The following is a 21,008-nucleotide window of genomic DNA, read 5'->3' on the forward strand; positions in this document are numbered from 1 at the left end:
ACATTTTGGGTAGGAATGGTAAATGTTTGAGGATATTTTTTTTTCCAGGCTCCTATCACCAAGTTTTAACAACAAGTTTTATTTCATAATCTACGTATAAATCATTGCTCAGCTACAGCTAGGGTTATACATATATTACACAGTGACGTAGCAAAGTATTTTTGGCCAGTAGGCATACTGGTCCAGGTGCCCAATTTCTGTTTTTCAAGTAATAACTTTTATTAAAAATAACTTTTACTAAAAAACAAAACAAAAAAAAACTCTTTAAGTTCATCTTAAGGCTCCTCTCGGCCCTGGGCCTAATTGCTTGAGGGAGAGAAAATGTTAACAACTTACACTGGCCTTGCTGTTTTTAGGCCACTGAAACTACACGCAGATAAAGATAATTCCGTGAAAAGTTAGAAATTTTACATGCGCATATAAAAATACCGTAGTTGTTTGAACCAAGACTTTTAGAGTCAAAGGATATACTTGATCAGGCAGACTTTTATCGTTTCAAAGTGGCCAAAAATCTTTACAAAAATAAAGCGTTCTCTTAAAAAGTTTGGGACTCCCTAATCTTCAGGGCATGGTGTTATAGCCCCCATAATTCAGGACAGGTTTAAACTTTCTCTCCTTAGTTTTTAAATAATAAATACATTTACGCAAAAAACTTGTAAAGAAGAACTAACAGTTATGCCAATTACGTTCCTTTCAAATGAACTACTCTTTCTGAGTCTCCCATGGGTATATGCGCCTTCTGCTAACTGCTTTGTTTCTGCCTTGTTGGTCTAAATTCCAGTGGTTCTAAATTCCGTGGTTCCAGAGGTTCTAAATTCCTAGGTTGGTCTAAATTCCTAAATGGCCAGAGAGTGAATATTTTTGAGACGGTTTGATTAAGAGAATGGTTATTATAGCTAAAACTCATGGACCGCAATTAGAGAGGGTTTTAATTATGGGCAGAAATCTATTATTGATATTTTCAAACTTTACTGGGAAGGAATACTTAAAACCGCGCAAATCAAATGTTGCGGCAAACCAAATGTCAGTGACTTAGAGTTTTACTTTTTTACATGACATTTGTACGAGATCCTGTCAAGGTTATTGTAAAATATAGGTAAATTTATTTACTTACTTTATATAGATTACTTTTAATTTACTTTACAAAATATATAAAATGTAACCTCATGTAGTTTAAATTTTATTTTATATATTTTATTTTTAATAAAGATTTGTTATTACTTTTAAAATAAAAAATTTCTACTTAAAAAATACTATTTTATTTGTAAATTTAATTTACATTTGGTAGCATATTACTTTGATGTAATTTACTTTCATATGCAATTTACTTTTTAATATAATTTTTTTTTAATTAATTACTTTTATAGGTAAATGTAAATTACAGTTTTAGAAACTTTTATATTATGTAATGTAGTTTTCAAAAGTAATTAACTTTTAAATGTAAAATTAAATAAATGTACCTTGAGTAGGGATCCCTAAAAATTGTTTATTAACAAAAATTTTCAGATTCAGCAAAATTATTTTTGAAATTATTCCAATTTTTGCTTAAGGTGCTCATACTACCCTAATCTACCCTACATTTAATATTACTCTTTAATATATATATATATATATATATATATATATATATATATATATATATATATATATATATATATATATATATATATATATATATATATATATATATATATGTATATATATATATATATATATATATATATATATATATATATATATATATATATATATAAATATATATATATAAATATATATATTTTTATATAAATATAGATATAAATATATATATATATATATTTATATCTATATTTATATATATAATGCGTTCGTCATCTTTCCCCATGTAGGGGAACATGGGGCAAGATGACGAACGTTTCGAAAAACGCCTGTATCTTAGTCAATATCTGTGCCAAAAATTAAAACTTGATTTAAAAGTGATAAAAAATCATTCCACGTCACTGATGTATAAAAAAACACTCTAAAAGTAGAAAATAGCTAAGGAAAAACTCATTAAACGATGTTAACTCAAATCGTTTTCTTGCCCCGTATGACGATTTGAGTTAACAAAATTTAAAACTTTAAGAAAAGAAAACTCTATGAAGCTATAAACGCCTCAAAAACCATCATCACAAATTCTTTTTTATTAAAAAAGTATTTGTGATGATGTAAAAATACAAATAAAGGTGTAACTTTTAAAACTAATAAATTATACAATTATATCGGTCAATGCAAAAAAAAACAGTAACAACCTAGTAATCAGTTTGTAGCAAACTCTAACGCAACAAAATAAAACTATTGTCAAACAAATATTGTATTTCGTAATAAAATAATGACTGAACAATACAAGAATAGCAAACAGTACAAGTAAACTTCCGTTTAATATAGATTACGGACAAGCCATCTTGCCCCGGTCATCTTGCCCCAGGCTAATACAATCTTTAAAATGAATCAGAATCAGTACATAATCAAATTATCATAGCCTAATACTTCTTGTATGGCTTCCAGTTTAATCAAATTAAATAAAAATCTCTCGCTTACCTTTAGCTGGTGATGTAGCGATGTATTAAATCAAGTAAAACGAGGATAAAAAGTTTTTTTCTCAATGTCGGAAAAACTTTTTTAATACATAACTTTCGTCACAAAAATAATATTTAAAAAGAAACCATTGATAAATCTAGTAAAATTGATCTACTTCCCTTTCAGCTAAAGTCAACTGTTATATTTAGTTTTGCTTAAGAGATAACTGTAGGTCGTCATCTTGCCCCATTCGTCATCTTACCCCATGTTCCCCTATATAAATACAGTACGTGCCAAAATTGTCACCACGTTTGAACAAAAAAATATTTTATATATTTAATTAATAGGTAAACTGTGAAGAAAAATGAAATTTTAATTTTATTAATTAAATTTAAGACTTAGCTAACTAAAAAATTGCTTTTTGTTAAATTTAGAAGATATTGAATTTTTTTTTTTTAATTTTATGTGAAAAGCTTACGATGACAATTTTGTCGCGAATGAAAGCAATTAACATATTTGTCCACAGTTAATTAGGCATACGACATAAATTAATAGCCTTATGACTTAAAATGATTGAGTTATCAACTTTTCACAGATTTAATTTTGACAAAATCAAACTTTTAACGATTAAATATTGTTTAAATTTTGATTTTGTTTACAAAACATAAAAAAAGTATTGCTATTATCATCATGAGTAAAATAAATCTTGAACTAGAATAAAATATTGTAGAAAGGCTTAAATCCGGACAATCTTATTGTGACATTGCTGCTGAATTCAGAAAGTCTCATAATCTCATATATAAAATCAAATTGCACAATAATTTAGAAGTAAATAAGCCTAAAAGTGGTCGAAAGAAAATTTTTACACTAAGAGACCAAAGAACAATCGCTCATTTAATTGCTTATGGAGAGTCTAAAACTGCAAAGGATGTTACTAATTTAATGAATAACAGCTATGGGACTCATGCTTCGGTGCGGACAGTCAATAGAAAGCTCAAAAGAATCGGTTTTCGATTCAGAAGAAAGATCAAGAAGTCATTGTTAGTTTCTCGTCACCGCCAAGCTCGTTTAAATTATGGTAAACTTCATACACACATGACTTTTGATGACTTTTACGACTGGATTTGGACAGATGAAAGTAAAACTAATATGTTTGGATCAGATGGTATAAGATATACTTGGAGAAAGCCTAATTCACAATTAAATGCTCGAGATTTTACACCAACCATTAAATATGGCGGAGGAAAACTCTTGTTTTGGGGATGTTTTTGTGCTCGTGAAGTCAGTGAATTAGTGAAAATTAATGGAATAATGAACGCTGATGACTATATCAACCAGGGCTCGAATTAACGTAAAAAAATCTAATCGCGATTTTTGTTGTTGCTTATAACCCCTCCTCCACTCCCGCCGGAGAGGAGGGGGCATTATTTATTTTAACTTATTTATAATAACATATATAATAAGTCTCATTTTTGCATAAGATGTCATAACATTTACGTTCAGCGGTTGTAAAGTAGCTTTAGTTATAATTTACATTATTACTATTATTATATTGCATTAAATCTAACGGCTGTATTTTTGTAAAATCAATGAACTTGATATAATCTTCTTTTAATTAATTATTTCATTTTCTATTTTATTTACATATTTTAAACTGTTTAAAACAACTAGAATATTTAATTTTCTATAAATTTTTAACAGTAAAAAATTTAATTAATAACTATTTATAACTCTAAGAAAACAATCTATAAATTTGAAACAGTCATAAAAAACTATTAAAAATGACGAAAACATTATCGTGATAAAATGTTAAAACTTAAAATGTTAAAACTTAACATTTTCACGAAAACCCGCACAATCACAAACAAGAATGATAATTAAATTCTTATTAAGTAAGTTTTCTCATCTAAGTAACCTTTTCAAATTCCCATGATATTTCTATCTATTGCTTTTTCATTCAATGTATTTTTTAATAAAAGTTAGCGTTCACTTTTTCATTCAATAAAATAAAGCGAAAGAAAAAAATGTGTCTAAATAATAAAATCTTTTACGATCTAATACTTTTTTTGATTGCTAATAGAAAAAGTATTAGATGCTAATCGTAAATATTTTGATCGTTTTGTAATCATTTCACAAGTTTAATGCTTAGAATATTTCAGGATTTTTACTAACAAAAAATTATTTTTACTAAACAAAAAATCATACGCCATTACAAGTTATTATTTAATATTTTAGTTTTAAGGGGTTACAATGCGCTAAAATATAATTAAAAGTTGTCACAATTTTCTTCCTCGCTTTCACTTTCTTCCAAATCCGATATTGTAACTGTCGCTAGATCAATGTCTGTTTTTCCTGACTTTCTTTTTCTTTTTTCCAGATAACGATGAAAATTTGCTGACAATCGTCTAACTTTATCGTTATACCATTCGTCCATAGCAGTATCAGGTTCAAATTTGTAAATTTCAAGACCTTCTTCACTTATCCGAAGTAGCTATTCTAAGAGATCTCGTCTAAGACAACTTCTCCAATCATTTTTACGCAATTCATATATGAAAACATACGTTCTACTTTCGTATTTGTAAAAGGACAAATTAAAAATAGTTCAAAAATATCAAGAATATTTCGGCACTCTTTGACCAAATTTGATTTGGAAAAAACAATTTCCCAAATTTTCAAATAATACTCATTTTGATTGTTACTTATGATAGGAAATAAGTATGCTTTTAAAATGCTCCACTCATGAAGTATATTATTCAAATCACATTTTACACCAATTAAAAATTCAGAAAAATGTTCATCAACTTCACCGATAGCTTTATCGCCAAAAGTTCCATCATTCACATTTAACGGCCAGTTATAAACGTCAAGTAAAGCTACCAAATGTATAAACAATGGTGATTTTTGGAGAGATTGAAAAGGGCCTTCCATACATATGGTAATATTTGCAATAATTAGCTTGTACTCTTGATTCGAATAGGTATTTAATCGTTTGTTTTTTATAAATTTTTCCTTCCTTAAACAATCGGTCATTTTTCCTGCATTTTGAACATTTTTGCTAATTGATTTTCTAAACCTTTTATTTTTCTTTTTTTTACTTTATGCTCCGCTTTAAAAAAAAATTATCGTTACAGAAGTCACTGCATTTTTATACTGTAAAAGAACACTAAATATTCGCGAATAGAGTATCGATCTTCTAAAATAAAAAGAATAATCGCGAAAAAAAGAAAGATCGCGAAAAAACAAATTTTATGAAAAAACTAATCGCGAAGGTGCGAAAAGTAATTGCGATTCGCGATCGCGATACGCTTAATTCGAGCCCTGTCAACATCCTTAAGGTCGGATATTTCAAGTCCCTTCGAAAACGGGGCAGAACTGTGCGTAACACGATGTTCATGCAAGACAACGAATCCAAGAATAAGGCTGATAAGACCATTAAATTCCTTCATGAGAAGAAATTGAAAGTCATTGACTGGCCAGCACAAAGCCCTGATCTTAACCCACTCGAAAATTTATGGGCAATAGTTAAACAACGGGTCTACAACTTTCCTACTCCACCTTAGAATAAGGATGAACTTTGGGCTCGTGTACAAGAGGTTTGGTACTTAATTACACGCAAGGAATGCCGCAAATTGGTTGCTAGTGTTCCTGAAAGAATTCAGGCTGCAATTAAATCTAAGGGAGGATACACTCGATATTAATTTACTACAATATGTTATTTATTTTCAGTTGCGACAAAATTGTCACCATTAGCTCTTCACATAAAAATTAAAAAAAAAGATTCAATATTCTCTAAATTTAACAAAAAGCAATATTTTCAGTTAGCTAAGTCTTAAATTTAATTAATAAAACTAAAATTTCATTTTTCTTCGCAGCTTTTCTATTAAAAAAAAATAATAATAATTCTTTGTACAAACATGGTGACAATTTTGGCACATACTGTATATATATATATATATATATATATATATATATATATATATATATATATATATATATATATATATATATATAATATATATATATATATATATATATATATATATATATATATATATATATATATATATATATATATATATATATATATAATACATTAACATAATTATGTATATAATTATGTTAATGTATTATATACATGTATATAAATTATGTTAATGTATTCGTCAAATAGAGTGCTCAATGTTCTTAAAGAACAGAGTAATAACAAATTAGTAAAAACAATTATCTAATTTTTAGTTGTCTTCAACATCTTAGAATAAATAATATTTACATGTGTGTGTGTTTATAAATATATATATATATATATATATATATATATATATATATATATATATATATATATATATATATATATATATATATATATATATAGTGATTTCCAATTTTAGATTTAACATTTTTGCTCAACGGAGAGTTGTACCATATAATTTTACCTTAAATGTTTTTATTTTTATTTTTGTTTATTTGCAGTTGGTAGATGAGTTTCGAATTGTATCCCGATTTGCTTAAACCCTCTTCAGACGGAAGAATGGAATTATTAAACACAGTTTCATTTACTGCCATAGTCGATAATCTTAACTCAATAGTGCGAGGAATTTCTTTTATTATATTAGGTGAATGGTTTGAATCAGATTGAACATACATATGTTAGTTATTAGGTTTACAATATGTTTGATAAGAACTGTTACTCAGGTTTAATGTTACATCAGCATAATTGATTATTTTAATATTACATTGGATGGAGATAAGTAGGTTGTTACTTTTAAAAATATGCCTAAAATGCTTTTTGATTTTTTGGTTACAATGTAAAGTTCAAGTGTAAAGTTCAAGTACTTGACTTACTCAATGTAAAGTCCAAGTAGTTGACTCAAGTTCGCTTCTTGCATTCCACCCTAAGTTTACTTAATTTTTATTTATGTAAATGTTTTATTAAAATTATAGATATAATTATTTTTTAATTATTTACATATTTTTATTTATAATTTATAACAAATATCATTAAAAAATAAAAAATAATATAATTATTAATTTTAATAAGACGTTAAAAAAAAAAAAATTTGATTGCTAATTCTCCTTACATATAATTGCGTGCGGACGTATGCAAGTTTTACATAATAGGTAAGTTTTCATTTCATTAAAGTTTATTTTTCAATTGTTAAGAGACTTTTTTTCAAATAATTTGCTAAGTTTAGATAATTATAATAAAAAACAACACGTGTATGCTATGTATGATACGCATTTTGTTTTGTTTTAGAAATAAAATGCGCATTTTGTAATAGTATTATTTGCTGTTATGAAACAAACTACTGTACTGTAAGCTATATTTATACTATAAATTTATAAACATATATAAATGTATAAACTGTACTGTTAGCTATATTTTCAGAAAATGGCTTCAGGATAAAAATGCTACAATATAATACTAGAGCCAGCTGAAGATTTGAGACAAGGAAGCGTAGACAGTTTTATTTGTAAGAATTTCGAGGATACTTTGAATGTAGCCATTCAAAGTATTTTCGAATCTATGAGCTATCAGATCAAGTGATTGGGGTGTGTGCTGGCACCATAGCTAGCAACACAGGAAAGAATAGCTATAAGGAATATTATTGTTCATGTTTTGGGAAGGCCTGTTCTCTAGCTAATGTGCAGACATTACATATATGAGAGACATGTGTCACATGTCATGGAACTTGCTTTTGGTACAACAAAAAGTCCAAACAAACACCTCTATGTTTTACTTCAGAAGCTATGGCCGCAAATACATAGAGAAGTTAATAAACTGGAAAGAATTGTCAAATTTGAATGATCTCAGGATGCATTTAGACCAGGTACTCTTTTGCACCAACTTGCAGTTGAAACTAAAGAATGTTGCACCACAGCAATTCAGAGAAACACTTCCCAAAACTACAAACTACAGAGACTACAGCCGTGGTGCAACGGTTTTGCACTTGCCTTAGAAACAAAGGATCCGTGGTTCAAACCCCACCTCTAGGCAAGTTAAAAAAACCGTAAGGACTTCTTGGGGCACCTAAATAAAATAAAACAAAGTATCTTTGCCCACTACTGGCTTACTTCCTGGGTGCAGATATACCTAATTTCTTCTTTAAGCAGCCGAGAGCTCACCATGAGGTCAGGTTTATGAGTGACTGTTTTTACCTTCTTGTCCTGCAGATGACAAAGAACTATCATCCAAATGATTTAAAAGCAGTAGAGGCTGCTACTCTCAAGAACTGCTACAAATTACATTGTGTTTTTCCATGGTCTATTCTTTGTGAAGAGTCCTATGGTAACTCAAGCTCCTTTAATTGACCAAAGAGTTTTTATGATAGTTTACCAGCTCCAAATGTCAGATGATTACATAGCCTATGCAGAGATTGAAGTTCTCAGCAAAAGCCTTCTACGACACACTTCGTATCTAGCTCCCCAGCTTGTAGTTTGTCTCTTGCTGACAGGGATCTAGATGCCAACGTTAAGAACAACATCATTAACAACTTGCTGTATTTTGCCGTTCTAGAAAAAGAATTTTTGGTGCTTAAGAAACCTGGAAATCTCTTGATGATTTTATCACTGAGCAAAGTTGTCCTCTCTTTTTTCTCCTAGGAAAAATTACTAAGGAAGAGCTTTTGTTGTGGAGGGAGAAAGGTATAGCTGCTTGCGAAAGTGAGAGAGCTCCAAAGTCAATTGTCAAGTGTGCAAATCAGCTTATAGTGGTAAATGATTGGGCAGAACGTCACATAAAGTTGATCCAAGACTTTATTTGAAGGACACATTACGATGATAGACTTCAGGATACTCATCAGGTAATTTGCGTGTAAATTAATAGAGGGAGGGGGTGGTTTTTGAATAACAAGGCAATTTAGAATAGCAAACACATCATGCTCATTGCACCTAACAATTTAAACCTAACAACCCCTTACCCCCACCTGATGTACGTGCATGCTATACAATAATGTCTGCAAAACTTTTTAAAGTATTTCCATATTATTTTATTTAATAAACTATTATATAAATAAAACTATTTGTTTCAATTATTATATAAATAAAATATTATTATATTATATGACTCATTATTATATAAATAAAACAATTAATTTCAAACACTTGGAATTTTATTGCTTGGATTATTTAATCATTTTACAAAATAACCTGCTATTTTGATTTTATTAACTATTTTTTAGGTCGTCCATAATAACAGACAGCAAGTATCCAAGAAAGTTATAAAGAAACACCTACAGAACATCTAACAAGTATCACAACTGTCGTCACGTTTTTGTTGCTTTTCAACTCAATTTAGAATTATTATCTGAAATAAAATTGTCATACAAAATCTGTATCTTCCTTATTCTATTAGAAATATTTTAAATCGAAACCAGTGTTTTGTGAGTGTTTTAAATTTAAAACTATATATATTCGGAATTTTAAAATATAATATTCAGGAAAAATTCTATTATATAGAAATTGTCTAAATCCACCTTCTTTACCTTAGAGTTGATTTGGGAGGCTGAAACTTTCACTATAAGGTTCTAATACATAATGATTTAACTTTTCCACATATTGATTTTCGAAAAAAAATAATTTTTATTGTATGGTGTTTTCTTTCAATATATAGTGTGTTTTTAGTATTCTTTTGTATTCCATCGTATTCTTTTAGTATTTTTTAGTATTATTTTGTTTTAAATTAAAGTGTAATTTGTTTCTCGTCTTGTACAGGAATTATTATACTCTAATAGTATAATAATGTTACATATGTATAAATGTGTGTGTATATATATATATATATATATATATATATATATATATATATATATATATATATATATATATAGTATATATATATATATATATATATATATATATATATATATATATATATATATATATATATATATATATATATATATATATATAAATACAATAAATACACACAAATGTGTATGTGAATATTGTATATGATATTACTGCTATTGTTGTATAAGTTTGTTAATTCAATATTAGTGCGTTGTTTTTATGGTTTACAAATATAATTCTTCAAAGTTGTTTCTGGGATTCTCAAAAGTGAGCAAGTTGTTTCTGGGATTCTCAAAAATAAAATGAAATGGACAGTATTAAACCTGGAGACAAGTTTCTTTAAAGACTTTTGGGATCAACTTTTTTGTTTTTATTGGCACATCTGATAATAAATGTAGAAGGTTCATGCCTTAAAAAATTGTCTTTTGAAGCTATAATGGAAATCTCAAACACTCTAAACCTGAGTAAAAATAAAACTACTTTAAAAAAGTTTGCAACAAAACTTAGAAAGATAATGTTAGAACCTAATATACCAACTTAGATTAAGGAGCTGCATAACACTTTGTCAGATTTTTATGATGCAAAAATTAAATCATTTATTTCAGGAAATAAAGAGATAATTCGCAGTTTGGTATTTGTAAAAAATACTACTGATTTAATTCTTTGCATGAATAAAGAAAGAGGTTTGAATCTTTATTGCACTGTTGTTAGGATTTCATTTGATGCTGGACAGGGTTTTCTTAAACGTATTGTAAATGTTTTTAATCTATTATGCACAAATACAACTTCAGAAAGTCTAGATGGTTCCGGTGTAAAAAGATCATTGGTTTTAGCATTTCTAACTACTGGCCTATATCAGTACTTTCTGAGACACGTTCTTTATATTTATCCTTAACTTTTTCAACTGTAATTTTTCTTTTTTATATTGCTATCTTAAACGTTTGTATTTTAAAGCATGTAGTGAAGAACAAAAAAAAAATAGAAAATTGTGTATAAAAGTTAGTTTAGATTTTAAAAATCATTTTAAAACACTTTATCAAATCTAATAATAATTAAACAAGCAAAAATAAATAAGTTAGAGTAAACCCAAATTTACCCTAGCGGTCACTGTCGCGCTCACTTGCGCGGACAATGGCTTCTTGTTGTGTTAAACTTTATTGGCGGATACGTTCCCGCTCTTTTTCTCTTCTTAATAACATTTTAATTCATGAACACGTTTTTTATTGTAACGAAGCATTATTTGCACGGTCTTGTAAATTATTGTTACTGGAAATAAATATACATATAAAAATAGTTTAGTTAATGAGTAACTAAATATTGGAGCCCACGGAAAATCGATATCGTCGTTGAAATAATTCGTTGATGCAAAAGATTGAAGCAGAATGTACGATGTATGTTTAGCACAAGCACAGTGTACGATTTACGTTTAAAACAGACTTAATCTTTTCAACATGTTCTCAATATGCCAAAATTTTAGTTGCGTATGTTTTAGTTTTAGTTGCGTAAGTTTTAGTTTTAGTTGCGTAAGTTTTAGTTTTAGTTGCGTAGGTTTTAGTTTAGTTGTATAAGTTTTAGTTTTAGTTGCATAAGTTTTAGTTTTAGTTACGTAAGTTTTAGTTTTAGTTGCACAAGTTTTAGTTTTAGTTTCATAAGTTTTAGTTTTAGTTGCATAAGTTTTAGTTGCGTAAGTTTTAGTTTTAGTTGCGTAAGTTTTAGTTTTAGTTGCGTAAGTTTTAGTTTTAGTTGCATAAGTTTTAGTTTTAGTTACGTAAGTTTTAGTTTTGGTTGCGTTAGTTTTAATTTTAGTTTCATAAGTTTTAGTTTTAGTTTCATAAGTTTTAGTTTTAGTTGCATAAGTTTTAGTTGCGTAAGTTTTAGTTTTAGTTTGGTAAGTTTTAGTTTTAGTTGCGTAAGCCTTTTCTAAAGTTGCAGGGCAACTTTAGAAAAAGCTCACGCAACTAAAACTAAATTCCGAATTTGTTCTGATTTTCAGTGAATTTTTGCAGATCTTTCGAGATTTTGCAGCGGCAAGAAGTTTTTCTTGGCGATAATGGAGCGACTACCTACGAACTAGCAAGTGAGTGAGGCCCCGGCCGAAAGCTGGAAAAAGTTTGTAATAGATAACGTAATAAATTTATAAATATATTTGCTATTTATTAAATAGTGGCATATAATATGGATATAAATATACATGGGTGTAAACATATATGTTTTCTATTTATTCATATGCTGGCATACAATATTCTTACTTATTTATACAAAATTTAGTTGGGGAGAATTGTCAAAATTAGAACACCTAAGGAATAAATCTTATTTAACTGAAGATGATTTAACTATGAAAACAGCAAATATTTAATTAAAACAAACAGAAAACCCCACTAAATTTTTAACTATAATTTTACTTAAGCGATTGTACTATTTTTGGATATAAATTCGGTTTTGTCAAGGCACCATTTTGTTCTAATCAAGGCAACCGCTTATCTAAGTTGGTATACTTCGATTGCTTAATCGGAACAGTTTACTTTCTTTTAAAATAATCAACAGAAATCAATAAAAAAATTAAAAAAAAAAGAAAAAAAGTGGCGTTAAAAAATGTAAAATAAAAGAATGTCAATAAACATTTTTGTAGTGGATTTGCAGCAGTCCTGTATAGGGATTTTGAGTGGTTTATTGGAGTTTTGCTCATCACTTAATCATTGGCTAGGCACTTTTGACAGCTGCCACTAATGTTCGAATAAATAACCAATGAGGCATCCGCCAGCCACTTTTTGCGCTGGGAGTATACCCAGCAAAAAATTTTGCGCAATAGTTATTGAAGCGAACAGTTGTTTTTTTCTACAGCGTGTTTAAATTGTTATACAAATATGGAAACTTCAATTTAAAACATAAAAGAAATAATAACCAAAAAACTAGAAGAACAGAAAAAAAAATCTATTCTCCAAGAAGCAGGGAAGTCGTTAAGTGGCAACTACCCTCAAATTTCAAAACTACACATAAAAAGTAATTTTTTCTTTAGTCACATAGGTAATATTATACTGACATTAAAAATACCAAAAAGCACATAAAATGGTAGCTCGTTGCTATGGTAACCAAAAAAAAAATAGCTGAAAATACTACAAAAACTGTCTTTACGCCGTAAAAAAAAAAGACTTGTGAGTAAAGGAGTGTCAATGAAGTTTTGCAGAACTGTTCTAAAATATCTAAATTTGTGATATAAACAAAGCAGATTTTTGAATAAATATATTTTTTCCATAAAAAGCTACAGACAAATTAGGTTTTTTAAAAAAAGGTCAAAATGCAAAGAAAAAAACTTAACTCAAAATCTTAAGTCATATTAGAAATTCTACTCCTATCATATCATAAATATTGGCAAAATGAACAATCCCTGAAAAAATCATAATGATAGCATGTTTACTTTTCAAGATTTTTTTACCGGGGTGTTTAAAAAGCAAATTCTCAGAAAACGCAAAACAAAAAATAAAATCATAAATTAATGTTAATTTCATAAATATTTCTTTAAAAAAATTACTTTTTAAAAGAATATTTTTAAAACTACCAGATTCATAATATTTCTTGGCCTTTTCTATTGACTTTTGGTGATCATTCTTTGACAAGATTTGACGTCGTAACAACTTTTGTTTAATCTTAAAACTTTCACTCGATTTAAATGATGATAGATTTATTCGTTTTTTGTTTATGAGTCTGCAACCTGCTAAAGTAAAATGTCCTGGTTTCATATTTAGTTTTTCATAAATTAAAATAACAGACTTCATACCAATGTTATAATTTCCAACAGCATCGTTCACTCCGAACACTAAACTGGCTAAACCAACATAATTACTTTAATTTTTCCCATATTCAATTATTAAAACTCTCATTACAATTCTGGGTTTTGCCATGCAGACACTTTACTAATTCGGAATCTTTACTTAAATCAGCATTTATTAAATCAGCATATATTGGCTTGACTTTGTGAATAATATCAACAGGAATTCCTGGTCCAGTTTTTATTGCTATTTTTGTATAATTTTATGGTGTCATGGGTTTAGACATATTCATAAGCTGAGTAAATTTTTCAATTCCAGTATGACCATGTCCTAATATTCTCATTGCATATATTGTCCTGTTTTAATATCAAACTCTTTAACACAATTATCTGATGTATAAAATTCATATTTATAATCACAAGATAGTGTAGTACACTTTAAATATAGCAACGATGCTAGTCCCTTCTTTTTTTCATGGTAATAACCTAGGTACAGTGCACAGTTTTCACATTGAGGACACATTAACAATGAAAGAACTTTAGATAAGATTTCAGTATCTATAATACTGTAACCACTAATTTTTTTAATGTTTTTACTTGGTTCATTTGTAATGAATTTACTTAGCAGATGCGCCTAAAATATTACTGCCATTTAACTCACATCCACTTACATTACATGCATTTTTATCTTTCCGCACATTAAAAACTCTTCTTTTTTTGTGGTACTTTGTTCTCTGCTTTACTCTATCATTCATTTTTGTGTTCTTAATAACATCCAAATCATCCAAAAAATCTAAAGGATTTTATCATATTTTTTTGTTTCTGCTGTTAGATAAAGTAGCTTTGATAACTTGATAAAATCGCAATTGCAAATGGCTTATGTTTGAGTATAATAAGGAACAGAATATTATTTAGCAAAGAAGATATAAATTAAAACATATATTTGAAACAGTACTACAGAATAAGTTCACCAACAAAATATTCACCCCCATAGCAACGCGTTGCTATGCAAATATTTTTTTACTTGGGTTCAAAAAAACATAAATTAAGCAAAAACTTATAAAGAAATCTATAATTTTTTTTTTAGATTCAAAATCTACATAAAATTTTGGTCAACAATTACTAGAAAAAAAAAATTTAATTTTTGAAAAAATTTGAGGGTAGTTGCCCCTAAAAAGAACAAGAAAAAAGTTTTCCGTCGGTAATGAGTGCCTAAAGATATTAATGGACAGAATTGAAAAACTAGAAGTTTATTATTATAACAACAAATCTAATGTTATGAGTATTCAAAAAGATTTATATGATTTTAAAGTGGTCTGCATCACACCTAAACCCTTTAGGGGAAAAAAACTTGATATTTTATAGGATGTTTTTCTTTTATGTTTTTCTGAAGTGTTAAATTAAATCATTTCAAAAAATAACAAAATTAATTTTTTTTACCTCCCTGCTTGGTAGTTATGCGCATAAATTAGCAAAATTTAGGCAAAAAAATTGACATTTTCTTAACAAGAATATCTTGGGAACCACTCATGTTCTACAAACGAAACTTTATAAGTAGTTTTATATATGTTCAAAAAATGTGCTGAATTCAAATTTTAATACTTTAATATAAAAAAAAGTTAATTTTCTTTGGTTCAGCACATCACAAATACACTCAAGAATAATTGCTAAAAGTTTGAAAAAATTGAGTGGTTAAAAAATTAAAAAATGCACAAAAAGGTAATCGCTAGAAAAACGCAATTTACATTAAAAAGTAGATTAATAAATAAAGTACATTAAGTTTTTTACACAATAAAAACCATCACTGATGTATGCAATACCTTCTGCTTCATTATGTTGGTCAATAAAACCTTTTTAAGGAACGATACGTCATAAGCACACAAAAAACTATACATATTGGACTTGTATTTTTCAAGACATTTCAGGAAATATATCTCTAAGAGCCGTTGCTAGGGCGCCTTATTTTCCAGTACCAAATCTATTAAGGATAATTTATGCCTTTTATTTTTTTTTTTTAATTTCATTTTATTATTATAAGAGTAGACATAATAAATGAATGAAAATTGTAAAAAATGAAGTTAAAAAAAATTTTTTTTCAGCCAGTTTTTTGAGGTATTACTACCTTAAAACAGCTCTAAACTTTTAAGAAACCTTATGGAAAAGGTAGTACAAACTAAAAGTGTTATAATAAGGGTTTAAATATTTTACACAAAAAAAAAACAATCAATTTAGAAAACAATAATCTACGAATAGATGGAGTTAAAGAAAAACCTGATGAAACCTGGAGTGACTGTGAAAATACAGTAAAAAACATTTTCAAAAAATAACTGAAAATGAGGTGGTTGTGGAAAGAGCGCATCGAGTGGGCAAATCAAAAGATAGTAAACTTCAAAGAACAATAGTTTTGAAACTCTTAAATTACCAAGACAAAAACAAAACTCTAAACGCCGTAAAAAACTTGCGTGGAAATGGTTTATTTATTAAGGTGGTATTATCCTTCAAATTATATTTTCCGAAAAATAGTAGTTAACAAACTCAATATAAAAAACACCATTTTTTAAAATTTATTTGTTAAAAAAAGATGCCGAGTCAGCAAAAAAACACACGTAATTACAAGAATATAAATACCTTGAGTAATTTTTGAAATAAAAGCTTTTTAATTTTACAAAGATACAGCTAAATGGTTGGTGGAGGGCCCATAGTAGAATTTTTCAAAAATACTGAGCAAAAGTAAAATGGCAGATAATAAACTGTAAAAATAATAACAAATAGTACATAGTGTATGTAAAAATTTGAATTCTGATCAAAATAAAAATATCTATTAGATTTATTCTATATATTTGTTTTATAGATTTATTTTATATATTTGTTTTATAGATTTGTTTTATATATTTGTTATATAGATTTATTTTATTCTGCTACCAGCCCATTCAAACTTTCAAATAAAAAGAGTAAATAGTTTCTAAGATATTAATATTCTAGTTTAAAAATATTCAAAAAAATATTATTCGGAGAAAAATAGCTTTTAAAATAAAAAATGTCTTAAAATTAAAAAAATCTCTTATCAGAAAACATAAAAACTGGCCACAACATTATGTTTGACCACCTTCAATCTCTTGCTCTTTGTCAAAATAACCTTTTTAAGTGATTTCGTTTTTTTAACTCTTTCGATATATTTTAGACGTTTTTTGTCGTATTGTTGTGCACCGAGATTGAAATAGTATCATGGCAAATTGTTTAGCAATTTAAAAACTTCAGTAAGTCCTGATATTCCTTCATTGTATGAAATAAGAGCAGAACTCACTGAAATTTCCACAATTTGTTTCGATACAAAGATATTTTTAGGACAACGATTCCAAATTATTTGGTTAAGGGACTCTTGGAGTTTTGAGTTAAGCCGTGCAAACACTTTTTTAGATGTTGCACATTGGACAAATCTTGAAAAACTGGTTTTAATTTGGTCATTATTGCTTCTGGTAAATTTACTTTACTTTCATATGTTTTAAGTTTAGTTACTTTATCAGACTGACACTTGCACCAACTACTTTTGCCTACCTTGTCTCACCACATCCTATTTCACGAAATTTTTGGTCCAAGGAAATGGTAGCGGCCAATAATTTGCTTTTGGAGAGGGATTCTGCACTTTTCTTCCAGTGGATATTCTTTTGTGCGGCCGTGGCGCAGTGGTTAGAGCGCTTACTCTATAAGCAGGAGATCCAGGTTTAAAACGAGCTTTGGACATATTATCGCGTCACGGTAAAGAAGGAGGCGTGAACTTCCTGGTTAAATGCACTTCCGTGGTTTTTTTTTGACAAGATCGCTAGGCCTACTTAGGGCACCTAAATAACAACAAAAAAAAGAAACATATATAAACTAAGTTTATTGTGACCCTTATGTATGGTTACTAGACTTACTTATTAACTTTATTGCTTGCGAAAATTTTGTTAATGTTCAAATAAATGATAAGATTTTGTCAAAGAAAAGTTCGGTTATTTTTTAAAACTACCTGTTAAATCTTCTACACTAGTTTTCTTTAAATTTGCTGCTAAATTTCTTTGAAAAATAAGGTGTCGCAGATAGCCTACAAAGTTTCGTACTTTTGGTATCTAAAAAAATTTTTCAAGTATACATTCATAAGTTCATAATATAAATACACTTTATGTCTTTTTTTTTGCATTTCTTAAATATCCTTAAATAAAATTTTGTCTTACTTCTGAAAAATGATTGAAATAATTAGTTATGTTTAAAAAATTTCGTTTCCCTTTTGAAAAATGATTGAAAAAACATTAAGTTTAACTAATGGCAAGAATTAGGAGAATGTTGGCTCTCGTGCGCAGATACTTTAAGAGCGGCTTATGTTCGACAAAATCTCCGCGGAAGGGAGCCAATAAATTTCTACTACTGGTTATTAATTAAATTCTGAATGACGTCCTTTATGGACGACCCCGAATAATTACTTTAATTTTTTTTTTATATTGTAAAAATAAAATTAAAGATTTTTATACTGTAAATAACAATATAATGCTTCTCTATAAATTTACTTTTACAATTTATTAATAATGAAGGTGGCCACCATATTGAAAATTCTTCTAAAGTAAGGTAATTAAATAAGTTATGCAAAACTCAGAGAGTTTTTTTTTTTCATTTTATTTTATATTTCGCTTTTAAATAAACTGCAGATGAACTTTACATGGTAAATATCAAAAATAAAATATTTTAAAAACAGACGGGGACTCAAAGAAGATATTGATGATGCAGTATCACCTAAACCTTTTCATAGAGCCCCTTAATATAATAAAATATTGATATTTCAAATTACAAAATATTCAAAAAGAGTTATAAAAATCCATTAAAAATATAAAAGTAATAAAACTATATAAAATAAACTAAAGATATTAATAAAAAGTAAATTATTTTTACTATTACAAAGATATTTTGCAATAACTATATTGCAAATTTAGGTATTAAAAGAAATAAATGCAAACATTTACTAACTACTAAGTAACTACTAAGAATAAAAAGTAAAATTCATTTGAATAAATTTACAAAATTGTTTCTGAATTAATATTCCGCAAAATTAAAAATGTGTTTTTTTACTTGAAACTTAAATGAGTTTAATGATTTTACCATATTTACATTAGTTTTTTGAAAAGAATTCCATAACTTAGGTCCTCGATATGCTATTGAATATTCTGTATATTTATTTAATTTCCTTGGCAGTTTAAAGGAATTTGATCGATTTGTTCTTAATAAATACTTTTCATTTACATTTTTCTCACACTTACAAATGAAATTAGCTGGAGTTAGGTTAATAATATATTTATACATAAAAATTAGGTGCTGATAAAAATTTATTTACATTCGTCATTTTTATATTTCTCATTAAAGGTTTAGTATGCTCTTCTCTTTTTTTCCCGTAAATGGTTCTACACACATGTTTTCGCAAACTGTATATTTTTTTAAGTTTTGATGGTTGTGTACTAGCCCATGTAATATTAGCACAGTTAATAAAAAAACGAATTAAAGAAAAGTATATTAATTTTAGACAAACTGTATTTTCATATGGACGAACTCGGTACATCAGACCAATGGTTTTACTAAATTTTGATTGTAAATATTTAATATGGGGAAGCCAAGATAAAATATTATCAACAAGTATTCCTAAAAACTTTATAGTCTTGCTTTTTTATTTGTGTGTTATTTAAAAACTGGTCTGGAAATTTAAGGGAAGATTTTCTTCTTGCATTTTTTTATGAAACAAGGTATACTTTTTTTTTTTAACGTTTATTCGCCATGAACCAGTCATTTATATTATTTAATTCAAAACTCACGTCCGCATAAAGTTGTTTGAAACTATTGTTGGAAAGAAATAGGTTTGTATCATCTGCAAACATAATTGGGTTTAACTTTTCTGATGCATTATTTAAGTTGTTTACATAAGCTAAGAATAAAAGAGGACCAAGTACCGATCATTGCAGTACTCCACACGGGATTTTAAAGTATTCCGTATTCTTGATTAAGAACTTATTGTTTTCTATTAGTGAGGAAATTTTTAATCTAATAGTAGAAATTATTAGTTACTCTATAATGCTTTAACTTTTCTAACAAGATACAATGATCAACAGTGACAAAAGTTTTTGAGAGATCGATAATTATACCTAAAGTAAATTTGTTATTGTTAAAGCCTATTTTTATTTGACCAACTAGTTCGACTCCAGCATGTTCAGTCAAATGATTTTTCTAAAATCTAAATTGTTTTGAATAAAAAAAATTGTTTTCATTAAAATGATTAAAGATTCTATTGTAAATTACACGTTTGAATATTTTTGACAATGCAGAAAGCACTGATAAAGGTCAGTAGTTGGAAACGTTAGAATGATCATCATTTTTATAAATCGAAAATACTTTTTCTAATTTTAGTACATCTCAAAATATCCCTTGATCTTAAAAAAGTTTTACTATTTAAAACAACAATTTACAAATACTTTTTTTATTTGGAATAAGTATATCAATGTGTATATCATTAAATCCCGGTGATTTATTCTTTTTTAAGGAGGAAAAATCCGTTTCAAATATGTCAAAGTCATGCAATGTTTTGTCGTCTGATGGTTATAGATAGATTTTAAAAGAATTATAGTTTAGTGATGAGTTTGGTATACTTTTCTTAGCAAGATCAAGTCAACTTTATCTTGCTTCCAAGATTATTCCAAACTCGTCACTAACCTATAATTTTTAAAAAAATTATCTTAAACCATTAGACGACAAATGTAGGACTAGTCCTACATTTGTAAATTATTTATTAAACTGCTCATGTATTTGTTTAGGGCATTTATATCAGTATTTTTTATATTGATTCTTTTTGGTAGCAAAGAAGTTTTATTTTTATTTTTCTCTATTAAATCATTTATTACTGACC

The sequence above is a fragment of the Hydra vulgaris genome, chromosome 10 (assembly GCF_038396675.1).
Source record: "Hydra vulgaris chromosome 10, alternate assembly HydraT2T_AEP".
Classification (NCBI taxonomy): domain Eukaryota; kingdom Metazoa; phylum Cnidaria; class Hydrozoa; order Anthoathecata; family Hydridae; genus Hydra; species Hydra vulgaris.